General features: G+C 43.3%; 1 protein-coding gene across 2 annotated transcripts in view; it reads left to right on the top strand.

Moving 5' to 3' along the window:
- The first annotated feature begins 3898 nt into the window (after positions 1-3898).
- Positions 3899-14682, top strand: part of fhl3a (four and a half LIM domains 3a) — an 87976-nt gene continuing 77192 nt past the window's right edge. Inside the window, exon 1 of one of the 2 annotated variants that reach the window (XM_068006477.1) lies at positions 3899-4094. The gene's annotated coding sequence lies outside the window, so the exon portion shown is untranslated. The remainder of the gene's footprint in view (positions 4095-14682) is intronic. The other variant, XM_068006476.1, reaches the window with a different exon arrangement.

Genomic DNA, 14682 nt, shown 5'->3' with positions numbered 1-14682 from the left:
GAGTTAGGGGTAGCTGAGACACAGATACCTCGTCCAAATGGCTGTTCTTCATCACTGAGCCCAGACAGCGAATGTTGGCAGGCTAGTTGACTGTGGAGGGCATCACAGCTGAGCCTGATCCTGTTCTCATTTGACACCCACACACATGTACTTCCAACAGGGGCCACAGGATAATGATCAGAAGCAAACTCCTGGGCTGATTCCTCCCCCCACCACTCCAGCTCTGGACACTGATAGTTATCGTATCATCCTAGTTACCACTCTGGCTCAGCACAGACTCTCACAATTCTTCTTGAACTACGTGATGCCCTCAATTTGTGCTTATGACACTGTGTGCTTGTTGTCAGAGAAATCTAGACAAACTTGTCAAAATATTGAAAGAAATGTTGTCATACCTTTTTATTAATACAGTCCTCCCCATTTATGTCACACTGTTTATGTCATCATCCCACTTATATCCACAAAAAAATGAAGTCCCAATCTCTCGTCTGCACATTTATACCTAAAACTTACTGTCCATGTCATGTCAACATAAACTCTGGCACACTTAATTTGACAAATTTTTTAAGTCCCTGATGGTATTAAAGGCCGTCTTTTATTACCACGTATGTCAACAGGCCCTTATCTTCACAGAGCCATCGAAAGAAATCGAAGAAGCAGCAAAGTATTTGGATAAGCTACAAGCACTAATCCGAAAAGAACAAGTGTCTCACATGAAGCAGTCCAGTCTTAAATAACTATTTAAAAAAATAAACTAAGGAAAATACATGTAAATAAATTTATTTACAAAATGTTAATTTTTATTATAAAGGTATATACTATTATAGATGTATTTGTATATTACTATATTTAGAAGAAATATTTATTATTTCTTGCCATACAAAAATTGTCACCGAGCCAAAGGAGGAGGTATTAGGATGTGTGACTAATAGCCTTGTCAAAGATGTAGGTTTTAAGGACGGTCTTAAAGGAGGTGGGGCATGAGAACTCTAGTGGGATTGTGGCTTTGTGGCAAAGATGCGCAGGTTTCTCTGCTCTGGCAGCACTCATGGGAGGGCCTTGGGTCATGGAAGTACTCAATGGGTGTAGTATGAGGCTTGGGTATACTGGGAGGGAGGGGACAGTGCCTATGAATAATTGGGGAACAGTGAGGGTGGTGCACTCAAGTGAAAATTCTGGAAACTAGAAGCACTCAGGAAGTTGTGGGCAGCTGGAAGGGGTTTGGAGAGCTGGTACACAAAGGACTGGGGGGCTGGGAGTGCTGAGTGGGCAAGTGAGCAGGTGGGGTGGGAAACATTGAGGATGGGCAGGTAAGAAATCAAGTGGAATGGGAAGCACTTGGAGTGGGCAGGCATGAATGTGGGCAGGCTGATTTCATTCTTGTTTGGTCAAGGAACCTTGCAATCATAGAACTTTACAGTACAGATGGAGGCCATTCAGCCCGTTGTGACTGTGCCAGTTCTCTGAACAAGCTCTTGACCTAATCCCATTTCTCTGCTCTTTCCCCATAGCCTTTATAATGCCTCTTTGTCAAATATTTATCCCTATCCCTTTTAAAAGCTATTATAGATTCTGCTATCCGTCTGCTCAGCCATTCCATGTCCTAACAACCCTCTGCTTAAAAACTTTCTCCCCACCTTTCCCTTTGTTTTTCTGGTGGTACCCTTAAATTGATGCCACTTAGTTACCAATTCACCAGCTAGTGGAAAATAGATCGCCCCCCCCCAACATTTACCTTATCAAAATTCCTCAGAACTTTGAAATCCAAAGCATTTACGACAAAAACTTACATTTATACACCGCCTTTAACGTAATAAAACATCCCAAGGCGCATCACAGGAGCATAAATCAGACAAAAATTTAACAACGAGCCACATAAGGAGGGCGGCGGAGTGGGACTAGCTGGATTGCTCTTGCATAGAGCCGGGGCCGTCTCGATGGGCCGAATGCCCTCCATCCGTGCTGTAATCTTTCTATGATTCTATGAATCTATATTAGGACAGGTGACCAAAAGCTTGGTCAAAGATGTTGGTTTTAAGAAGGGTCTTAAGGCAGGAGAGCGAGGTAGAGAGGCGGAGAGGTTTAGGGAGTGATTTCCAGAGCTTAGGGCCTAGACAGCTGAAGGCACGGCCGCCAATGGTGGAGAGAAGAAAATCAGGGATGCGCAAGCGGCCAGAATTGGAGGAGCGCAGAGATCTCGGAGGGTGGAATGTGTTGCTCAGAAGCATCCAGTATTTTAAGATTGTTCTGTAACAGAGTGCGGGATGCATGGATTGTGACATCTGTATTGTCCAGACATACCAGCATATAAATTTGACTGTGCAGCGCCCGTTTTTTGGGCGCTGATTGGCCCAATAAGCCCTCATTATGGCGGGCCGGAAGTGCGCCAGTGGTCATATTGGTAAAGGAAAAAAATAGGTGTCCAGAGCCCACGTCTGAAGCAGGCATTAGGCCCTTTGCACATGCAAACGAGGGGTCTGACCATCTGTTTGAGGCCCCCATTTCAAGATTGGTTTGCCCTGAGGCAGCCAGCGCTGTCTGCACTCAGTAAAACTAGACCTTTGGACTGCCTGCGACCTATAAGATAAGTTTTTCAAATTTAGTTACCTGAATGTGGAGCCCAGGGGATCAGGGGTGCTCTGCCCGACCCCACATTTAATAAAAACTCCCCGCCATTCCCGACCTCCGGTCCCCTATCCTCCCCCCGCCCGGCCTCCTCTCCCGATCCCCGGCCTCCTCTCCCGGCACCCTCTCCCGGCCCTTGCCTCTTGGTCAGAGGTCAGTCCCTTGACCTCCTCTCCTGATACCCGGTCTCCCACCCCAACCCTCCCACCCCCTGGGTTCACTTATCTGAGGTCCAATCTTAGTCTCCCCTTCGCCCTGCTGGCTGTTCGCACCACGCTGGCTCCATTGAAATGAGGCCCGAGGCCCAAAGGGGTGGGGGGGCACCTTGGACCTCACCATTTAAGCACAGGACATGTACCCCGCGCCCCCGGATGTGCCTAAAAGTGGGTGCGCCTGAATTTCTAGGCCACTATTTTAGATCGATGGATGTATTGAGCCTTCTTTGGTTTGGCGTCCATTTTTGTCTGTTTATGCCTCTGAGAAGTGCCTTGGTTCTTTTTCTACATTAAAGGTACTATATTAATGCAAGTCATTGTTGTTGAATATCTGAAGTTTTTAATAAAAACATGCTGAAAATGCACGGCAAGTTGGTCAGATAGGTTAATGTATCAGGTGGGACTCTTCAGCAGGCCCCACCTAAATATTAGTCCCTTTTCATCTTTCAGATGCTGGCTGCCCTGTGCATTTCTTGCTTATCCTGTTTTAATGTCAGATTTTCACCTCATGTGGTTTTATCTTTTTAAAGGATTTTTGATGCACGGCTTTTAACCACTGGAGATTGACAGTATATATCAATGTGCAGCAAAAATATTATTTATTCAAATTGGAATGGGCTACACTTGCTGCAATGTGCTCTGCGATTCAAATCTGCTGCTGCTTGTGTTGAATAGGGACACATCAGCAGGGCTCCAAGGGATAAAACACACACTTTGGTTCCCTGGAAGGATGGCAGCCAAAGCTTTCCTGCTGGGATTCTCTTTCCGAGGAAGAAGTGTCCACCTTCTTTTCATCTACCTTTGAATAGCCTGTAGCAATTGCTTCTTTGATATCATCAAATTGCTAGAGGCCGGCCTGAGTAGGTGTTGAAAGTGCTATCAGTGTGTAGTGATCGACAGCTCCAAGGTGCCATTCAGTCACACCTCCCAGCTATGCCTGCATGAGTCAGTTGAAGGAGGCCCCTAGTCAGAGTTGGTTAGTTGCTTGCTAATTACCTTGGCTTGGATGCAAGGGTTTCAGGGCGGGATCCCATGAGTCACTTCCTGTGCTTGTTGGGCCCCTATTCTTCCCTCAGTTCTGCCAGAGCAGTCAGACTCGAGCCTGCCTGTCCTGCAGACTGTATGTCAGGAGAACTCCAACCACTTCCAAGCAGGAAAGAGCAAGACAAAGCATTTCAGCACAGTGAGCGATTGAAGTATTTATGTTAAAGGAGCACTTTGATCAGTGACCTGAGTTCATTGAAAATACAGTTGGTAAGTGTCCAATATTTTTTTTTCTCTTGAAATCTACAATCTACAGTTACTGCTGCTCGTGCTGCCTGTGACTAGCTGTCTGGAAGCCATCTGGAGCTGTATGCCTATGGTAGTGTTTCTAAAGTTCCCTTAATGTATTTTGCTCTGCAGATTATCCTGGTACAGTGTGGCACTTCTAGCCGTGTAAAGTCATTGAGGTCGTTGTTATGCGTAGATTAAAGCAGGGAAGAAACTAACAGCACATTTTGCTGGCAGCTTATCCATGACTTTTTGTACAGTTTACAATTTCAATCAAAGGGTAGTCTGTCTTTTTAGGATAGAAAGGAAAGATCCTGCTCCTGACTGCTGCAATTACCCTTTGACCCTTCAGGGCAAGTGGCTGTATTTTAAGTAAAATACCATTAACAGTGACATAGATCTGCACCCATTTATAATGACAGACTGTGGAATTGAGCTGAACTTAATAAGGAAAACTGCAGTCTTTTTTTGTCCTGATCCAAGGGATGGATCACCACTGGGTGATATTGATAGGAAAGGGGGGCACTGGGAGAGTTTCTAAAGAGGGGAGTCACTGTTGACATTGTGCAGCCTTTGTTTGAAGCCTGCACATTGAAAGTGAAGCAACAAACATCAGCTTTCAAAAACCACAGGCTGTACACTGAGAATGCTTCCCTCCCCAGCTCCCGTTATCTCAAGTCCTGTATTAAATTACCGGCCCAGCATTCATTCTGGAGCTTCCCTTGGCTTCAGAAAGCCCGAAGGGTTTGGCAGTGGGTACTGATACGGGTGCCTGATATGAGAGTCTGCTGGTTGGGTACAGATCCACTGTCAGAAGCTGGTCGTTTTTGGCCTCGAGTTACAATCAAACCCAAGCAGCTCTCTACAGTTCAGACTTGAAGATTTTCTTTTCCTGTAAACCTGTGGATTGCGATAAATGGACGATTCCAGCTGCAGTAAACTCTAGAGACACGTGCAATCTGCGAATTTTGTGACAGGAATGAGGAATTCGTCAATTTCACATGAAATTTCAAGGTTTCAAATTGGAACAATTTTACTTGCAGTTTTAAGTGAAAACAGATCTACTGAGTATTTAAAGATGGAGAGAAAAATGAGACCTGGGAGTAGAAGGAGTCAAAATAAAGCCAAGACAATGTGGTTTGAGAACAATTAGCCCCTCAAAGCAGGACTCGCTCTGAGTGTTGCACAGACCATAATTGGTGAGCAAGAGCCCACTCCATTACTTTTCCATGTAAATTTCAAAAATTCAAAGTGGCTTCAAGCAAGATGTATCTGCTTTCAGAACAATGTGGAAAGTGTGTGATTTAAGTGAGAAAAGGCTTTGGAGAAAATCCCTGGATCCTTCAAGTATTCCAGACATCGCTGTTGTGGGGGGGAGGAGGAGGGGAGGGATCTGATGGAGCATTGGGTTTACGTAAGCTTCCCTTGGGCGCTATGTTAACGCACAGATTTACTATAAATGGTCGAAAGACCGCATTAAAAGAATGGACCTCGATGGTACTGCATTAACCAGTGCTCCGCCAGAAGCAATTAAACCCCTAAATGTCAAGCTGTCTTAAACTACACGCCACAGTATCACAATTCATGAATAAAGAAACAATCATTCTACGATCTAGATAACATTGCTCACTGCACTTCAAAAAAGTAATTTATTGTTTAAAGCAGTTTGAGAGGTTTTGATGTAAACTGCATTCTATAAATTCAAATATTATTATAACTTTCCAAAAGAAATATTTAGGAATGAGATGCTGGTAATCACAAGGGCCTAACTGGAAATAGAGGCTTTGGTTTATGATTTTTTTTTTCCTTCTCTTTTTAAATATGGAACTTTTTCTACTGGGATATGTTCCATAAGTGCTGCCCACCCTCCTGTATCTCACCCAAGTGGCCAATTGCCATATGTGAGTGAGCACAGTTAGTGAGTGTAGCCAGGGTATTTGACCATGGGGAAGGGGGGGAATTAAAGCCAAGTCAGATCATGTCCTCACTTTGTGTTTATATCTCAGTAGGGGTCAACGGATAGTGGTCTGGAGTGGGAAGCCCACTCTAACCTGTGAGCACTGAGACGAATTGCAGCATCCCCCTTGCCACTCTTCATGAGATGAGCTACTCAGCAGAGATTGGGGATCGTCTTCAACTCTGTTTGATCACTGAATCACCAGGGGGCGCTTGTGATTTTTCCGTTTCGCTAGCCCAGATTCCAAACCCTGCACCAACCATTCTGTTGACAAAAGTCTACCAGCCATGCCCCTTCACACCCGAAAGTTACAGCGAACTGGGTTGCTAAATTCAACTCTTGTTAAATAATTTTACTGCTCCCTATATAACCATTGGAGGGATATGTTTCCACTGGCAGGAGGGTCGGTAATCAGATGGATTTAAGATAATTGGCAAAAAAGCCAGAGGTGAGATGAGGGGAAATATTTTTACTCAGCGAGTTGTTATGACCTGGAAGGCATTGCCTGAAAGGGTGGTGAAAGCAGATTTAATAGTAACTTTCAAAAGGGAATTGGATATATACTTAAAATGGAAAGATTTGCAGGCTATGGGGAAACATAAGGACTAGGAGCAGGAATAGGCCATACAGCCCCTCGAGCCTGCACCACCATTCAATAAGATCATGGCTGATCTTTGGCCTCAACTCCACTTTCCTGCCCGATCCCCATATCCCTTGAGTCCAAAAATCTATCTATCTCAGTCTTGAACATATTCAATGACTCAGCATCCACAACCCTCTCGGATAGAGAATTCCAAAGATTCACAACCCTCTGAGAGAAGAAATTCCTCCTCATCTCTGTCTTAAATGGCCGACCCCTTATCCTGAGACTATACCCTCTAGTTCTAGATTCGCCAACCAGGGGAAACAAAACCTCTCAGTAGCTACCCTGTCAAGTCCCCTCAGAAACCTACATGTTTCAATGAGATCACCTCTCATTCTTCTAAACTCCGGAGTGTATAGGCCCATTCCACTTAATCTCTCCTCATAGGACAACCCTCTCATCCCAGGAATCAATCTAGTGAATCTTCGGTGCACTGCCTCCAAGGCAAGTATATCCTTCCGTGGATAAGGAGACCAAAACTGTACACAGTACTCCAGGTGAGGTCTCACCAAAGCCCTGTACAATTGTAGCAAGACTTCCTTAATCTGAAAGAGCAGGAGAGTGAGACTAATTGGTAGCTCTTTCAGAGAGCTGGCACAGACACAATGGGCCGAATGGCCGCCTTCTGTGCTGTATGATTCTATGACTTGTAGAAAAGAAACTATTCATATTACCTTGTATCAAACAGTGCTACAATATATAATATGCATTCACCAAAGAGTCTCCTGTCATTTTTGCTGCCCTTTTTAATTTATTCTGAAAAGATGATGAATTTTGGGAAACATCTTCATCTTTTAAGACCTGGCATGTAAAGAGTCAATATTACTGTGAAGAACAAAAGCTGCTCAGGGCCAACTCAGGGGGAATCTAAGATAATGACAGCAAGGGGCCCACTGTAATCTTTTTAACAAGTTTATGAACAAGCCAGTTGTTGAGTAACCCTTAATTGGCCCTGTGCGGTTTCTGTGCTGGAAGCCAATAACCTCCCAACTTCAAACTATTTAAGCTGTTATCAGTAATCCTTTTTTTTTCAAGCAGGCTTCGCAGGATATGATACAAAAATAAAACTTCACAAAAACAGCACAACTCTTTCCAATAATTCCTTGTCAGTTTCAAACGTTTCGAGAAAAGAAACCAGGAAAAAAATTACACATTCAGTGATATGGCTTTACAGGGAGCAGTAAATTTTTAGATGATGTTGTTCTATTGAATAAAACTGCTTTGTGTGCTGCCCCTTTAAGAAGGTGCTGTTGTCCTGGTGAGGTGTAATTTTGCCAGGTTTGTGAATGAACAATTGCCACAATATGTCCTTGCAGCACCATTCGTGTCTCCCACTAAAAATATTCTCCTTTACAGAAAGTTTTTGGAAGACTAGCAGAACCAGGCAAAGATTGTGTTATAATCATTTGCACTACAACAAACTATGGAGCTTCTGCAGTGCAAGTGTTATCTGGTGACTAACAGGCTCTTTTGAAACACTGTTTTCAGAGCTGGCTGTCATTGAAGACTCTTCCAAATCACTCCAATGTCCCTTTAGTTCTTAGAGCCAATAGAATGAAAATATTAAGGTAATGTTCCTTCATTCCTTCTAAGTTACTCGATCCTAAAAACCCCACAGGTCTCATTAGCCGTCACACTGGAAGTGAAAGTGAGCTTTTCATAAATGTCGCTGTACTGGAAACTGCGTGGACTGATGGGGTCAGGCTGTAGGTGGGTGGCAATTAAAGCCCACCCACGTGCAAAATGGCTGTTGTGATGAAAAAGCCATCTTGTTTTTAATTAATAATTTTATTTTTATTATATGGCTTGATGGCATTAAAATTGCAAAATTAAAGAAACAACCACCAAAGCAAGGTGTACAGCTCCAATATCACCAGAAATTCCAGATTTCATTCAGTGTCCGTGGGGCTGCCATGAGCCCCATACACATTCTGGGGACCAGGAAAGTAGCACTTCAATGTTGGTAGGTGCAAGAGGGCTAACTGTAGTGTGGATAAAGGGAATAGGTGACAACAAAAGAAATATAGGACCGTGGGGAAAGGGAGGGAATTATACCCTCTTAATGCCTCAGGGAGAAACTCCTAGTTACCTCCGTTCCAAGCCATAAATTCAAGTTGTGAGGTCACGCATGGAGCTTTCATTACAGAACAGGTGGAGGCTTAAGGTGATGGTCACTTGTAAATCTTATTTGTCTGCCTCGAGCCTTTAATGTACAAAGGAGAGCAGAGACTGGGTTTTTATGAGAGTTGGGAGGTCAAGGAATGCTCTTGTTGAAACCTGACACACATACAGTACATGCCAGTTTTGGCTGGTAATCCCCTCTCCCTCATTTACATTGAGATTCTGCAACATGTTGGGGATAAACTGTGCTGGGTATGAACTCCAGTATACTGGTACAAATGGCTGCTCTGTAGAGGTGGGCTTCATGCCAACCGGACATCAAAGTCTTTGTAGTATAATCTGCTACACAAAGTCTCTCTGGAATTGCATGTGGGATTACTAAACATTGGCAATGCAGATGTCAGTATGAGGCATATGCTGCATTTTTTTTACCTGGCCCATTGCCTTCAACCTGGATGGATGAGCTCTTCTGATGGCCTAGTGGGTTAAAGCATTAAGCCGTACAGGCCTTAAGAACCCAGGTTCAGCTGCTTCAGCTTATCTTACCTGGGACAGTATTAGGGGTGCTACAGTTAGCCTCAGTGCCACTGATTTAGGGGATGTAAAAACTGGCAAGGGTTCCCACTCCTGATTACTATCCAGTGACCCCCCCCTGGTACTAATGTGCTTATGTGACTGTGGGTGATGATAGCTCAGCTGTAATGTCCCACTAGGGTCAGATATCCTGGTGACTTTCACTGTCTAGGCTCACACATGAAACAGACATTAGGGAAAGCTAACTGAGGTCTGCTAGCTCTTGTGGAGCTGTCCCACAGCAAGGGACCACGTCACTGGGAGAGGGTAGGAGAACATTGGGGGACAAAAATTCTGCATGGAACCTTTGTGTTACAAACCAGCAAGTAAAGAGATAGAATCATAGCACAGAAGGAGACCATTTGGCCCATCGTGTCTGTGTCGGCTCTCTGAAAGAGCTACCAATTAGTCTCACTCTCCTGCTCTTTCAGAGTAAGGAAGTCTTGCTACAATTGTACAGGGCTTTGGTGAGACCACACCTGGAGTACTGTGTAGAGTTTTGGTCTCCTTATCTAAGGAAAGATATACTTACCTTGGAGGCGGTGCATCGAAGATTCACTAGATTGATTCCTGGGATGAGAGGGTTGTACTATGAGGAGAGATTAAGTAGAATGGGCCTCTCCACTCTGGAGTTTAGAAGAATGAGAGGTGATCTCATTGAAACATGTAAGATTCTGAGGGGGCTTGACAGGGTAATTGTAAATAGGATTGAGCTTTAAGGGTCAGATTGTGAGGCTCAGCGACTGCATGTGGTCCTTTGGCTGCACTTTGGACACACTTGCTCTGAATGCTGTATAACTACATACCTCGAAATCATAGGAATGTTACAAGAGGATGCATGCTTACAAAATGTCCGCCATCTCCGAACTATCCAGAAATTGCTTTTGGCAAGTTTTCTGTGATTCTTAACACTTCTCTGACTCTGCTTTATAATATTCAGCAGCAGAATATCTTTTGCAGATGATGTCTCTCTGGATCTCAAGCAAATGATCCTCGAGTTCTCATGAGGACCCAAATGTGTGCCTGAGAATGGCTTAAAGAAGGATCCTTGGCTGGAGATAAAATGTTATTTGAACATTTGCTTATGATGGACAGATTTTTTCTGGTAACAGCTTGCATAGAGCAGTTAAATGTAGCTGTTAAGGAGCTCAAGTGGTTAGCTACTTGACTCTCTACAGAAAGGTTGCACAAGGTCACTTACTCAAACTCCCTTGATTTCAGCCACGCAGCTAGATCTAGCATGACTTTAGAAGGGAGACTGACTTTGGAAGAATGACAAGGTGGGTAGGGGGGAGGGTGGGTTTGGAAACGACACTGGAGAAATCTGACTTGCTCACTCAAACTGTAAATCCTGAGAGTTGGTCATAGAATTGTATTAATACACCACAGATCCTTTCTCATTCATAGCTTGTCACCATCTTGATCCAGCCATTTGGGCAGCAGTACTGATCGTTACGGGTCCACAGAAAGGCCACAGTCATGCCGATAACTCTTACTGGAAGATGAAATACCTGAATGGTGGGAGAAAGTAGATATAGGGAGACCTAAAGTGATTGTAAAAAGGCAATTCCAGTTTCAAGTGCAGAATATTATAATGGTTTTTCAGTTAACTGTGGTCTGGATCTGGACAAACCCTTCCATATTAAATGCTGTTATCTGTTATCCACTGATTGTATTTTATACAGGTTCTCTCATGTAATATATTTAGTTGTCACAAAAAGGCTGTTTGTAAAGGATGAGAGATAATTTAAATAGCACTTCCAGGTGTTATAAAACACAGGTTGAAATCATGCTGTGTGATATTAGTTAAGAGCACATTAATATGGGTATATGGAATTCCTATGTCTGCCATTTTAACTAAAAGGTTAATGCCATTGATAAAATAATGAACTAAGTGTTTGCCACTAATATGAATACGATTACAAGCAACTGCGTGTGGGATTTTACTGTAATCTATGGCGCTTTCTTTGCCAATAAACCCACCACAGTGATGTAACAAAGCAGTGTGATACCTTCCTACAAGCATCAGTCATCCAGATCTGAGGCACTGGCATTCTCCCGAAAGCACCAATACCCCCTGGAACTTTCACACAACTGTTAAGGCTGAAATTCCACATGGAGCATCTATTACACAAAATGGGGTGAGTTGAAAGGTGTAATCTAATCCTGGATGTTTGCAAACTGCTCAATAGTTAAATCTTCCGGTTTATAACGTGACCTGGACTGCTTTTTAGTTAGGTCATAGCTTTGTAACTCACTTTCATTATTACAATATGACATGAGAAATGTTAAGATTTTCAACAAGAGATCGACATGGCAGTGAGAAATGTCGAACCACAAATCACACTGAGTATCACTCTTTGGCAGAATGTCAAGCGCTAAAATCCAGCAATATAAATGCTATGCCTGTTCCACTGACTCCACAGGATGTTTGTGCAATATGTGCTGCATGAGTGACAGGTATTGTATGTATGACTTGTGTGATATGTACAGTGTGTATTGCTTTAGATTAGATGTGGGTGCGGTATGTACTGTACTGCAATGAATGGCTTGTTGGGACTTGGTAGGTAGTACATCATTCGAGTCTTTTGAATTAATCTTGCAGTTGCCCTTGTCTATATATGGAATTACGATCAGGTCAGCATGCTCTCCTGATGGCTCAGTTGCTAATGATAGTGCGTTGCTCATCCACACACACAGGAGGTCACAGATTTGACTCCAGATTTGTGTTGTTTTAACTGATCCAGCAGGGTGGCAGCATGGGGGTGCTACTGTTAACCTCAACGCCACTGAGTGCTATTGCTGCTGGGCAGCGGTGAGAAATTTAGGTGGGAATCCTTGCCACTGAAGCTCTGCCCATTGCTGTGACTGCGGCAATCTGCTGCCAACACTGTAAGCTTCTGCCCACAGATGCGCATTCTAATAAGGCAGCAATTAAAGAATTACGTTATATGTCACATTTTCCACCATTTCCAGCCTAGCAATGCTAGATGCTAATTGCTCCAGTATTCAACATTGTCCAGTGTTGCTAGGAGAGGTCCAATGGTGGCCAGCATTGATTGAGGCATAATGGAACGGTGATAATACAGTTGTAGATTCATTGCAACAAGAAAATTTCTTTCTATAAGACTGCCTGACTTGTTACGTTGCTACAGGCATCAAAAATTACTCCCCCTCCCACCCTCACGGCAAGCTCCCCAGTGCAGGCAGGAATCCCATCGGGAGCCCACAGAAATGATGTAAGTGAGGTTGCCCCTGGGGCCAGGGATGGGTCGGTTGGGTGGGTACAAAGCCTGACCTGCCAACTTAAAGCTGTCGATCAAGGCAAAGAAGAAAACCTGGGCTGCACGTCATGAATGACATCTTAGGAGAGGTAATGGAGGACAATCGGCACCCATGGAACCATACCCTAGCAACGTGTCAATTCCTTCGGGAAAGCAATACAGGAGAAAATTGACCAAAAGAAATTAAATCCTGCCGTCAAAAGTGATATACTTTAGTAGCTATCTGACTGTGAAAGGGAGAGATGTGGGTGCCAGAAATGAAATAGTTGTCGACATTTGGCACCAGTCTAAATACTGAGCATCGCTACGTCAGGTGAAACATAGATCAGAGTGAAGACCCTTCCACTTTGGCTGCACTGGCTCATCTTGGGGTAAGGTTCCACAAATGGCGGTACTGACTTATCCTGGGGTACATCTGTCCTCTCAGGTGGACATAAAAAATCCCACGGCACTATTTGAAGATGAACAGCAGAGTTCTCCTGGTGCTCTGGCCAACATTTATCTCTCAACCAAAATCACTAAAACAGATCATCTCGTCATTTATCTTATGTTTTTTGTGGGTCGTGTCTGTGTGCAGGTTGGCCGATGAGTTTGCGTACATTACAACAGTGACTTCAAAAATACTTCATTGACTGAAGTGCTTTGGGACATTGTGTGGATGTGAAAGGCTTTATAGAAGTGCAAATTCTTTCTTTTTCTTTCTTTCCTTCTTTCTGGATTGTCCACTGTCACCCATTAATATTTAATTAATTCATCAATAATATGTTGGATGGCACCACGAGGGGCAAGACTGTACATTCCACATCAGACAACTGGAAACTCTACTTTTAGTTCGCAGGCTCTTAAATATGGTGATGGGTTTTCTGCATGTCAGACACCAAACTGACAAAATAAGCACTTAATTGTACAAGAATAATATTTGTGCCCCATGTTCTGTAGTAAGTGTTGCCCTTGAGGTACTTCATGTGGAATCTGCTGAAAATGTTTACTGCATGTGGGTGTGTTTTAGTTCAAAAGTGTTTTGGAAATTGTTTTTGTTTGGGAAGGGAGAAGAATTTGGTCCATTCTTTGTAACAGAGATGAGTGGGCACAATAATATGTCGAGCTGCAGTTTTTACAAACAAATTAGATTTGCTAAACATATTTTCACTTTAAAATGTAATATTCAGCAGCACTGTAGCTCTGGCAAACAAAATGGTTACTTCAGTTAATAGCATCAGTCGACCATTGTAATCAAAATGGGTGCTCCCAACTGCAGTAAGGTGTTCCATAAATTCACTGAATGACGAAGGATTAAATAAGTCTTTGGTTAATAGATAGGTACAGTTAATTTTGAAATATTACATGGAATTTTCTGAAGCTAAACCTGTCTGAGAACTATCTTATTCCTGATAAATTTTAGGAATTCCTATTTTGCATTGATATTGTCTAGCTTGTGTGGGACTGGTTGCTACAGAAAAGTTTAATTGTATCTGTGGTGTCCAAATTAGTTTAATAAGCCCAGAAATGGAGATACAGCAGCTTCCAGGGAGTCTGATTATGTTGGTTCTCTCAGGAGTTGTCTGGCAGTAAGCCCTACACTGCCAAACCACTGGAACTATCAGGTTGCAGACATAATTTGAAGTTGGTTGTCAGTTAGAGGATCAAAGATCAGGCACTTACTTTGGAGGCTGTGTTTGTCTTCAGTATGTAATTTTGAGATACTAAAACAAGGGAGTTTTCTCGGGAGTAGCCTTGAGGCTGAAGGTTTGATGGTTTGTTGCTGTCTGTTTTTATTCCTTAATGCTGCTCCCTCTTAAAAGTTTGAATAGTGTAACATGTAAGGACTACATTTCCTGGCTCAGATGTACAGGGGGTAATTTTCGACTATGCTGCCTGGGCGGTAACCTGGCTGAGCAGAGCGGCCACCCTTTAAAGAACCTGCCCAACTTTCATTTCCATCGATGTCAATGGAATGAAAATGAGGCAGGTTCTTACAACAACTGTTTAGTA

This window comes from Heptranchias perlo, chromosome 26 (assembly GCF_035084215.1).
Source record: "Heptranchias perlo isolate sHepPer1 chromosome 26, sHepPer1.hap1, whole genome shotgun sequence".
Classification (NCBI taxonomy): domain Eukaryota; kingdom Metazoa; phylum Chordata; class Chondrichthyes; order Hexanchiformes; family Hexanchidae; genus Heptranchias; species Heptranchias perlo.
Note: the sequence above shows the minus strand (reverse complement) of the source record. Positions and strands in the feature narration are given on the sequence as shown.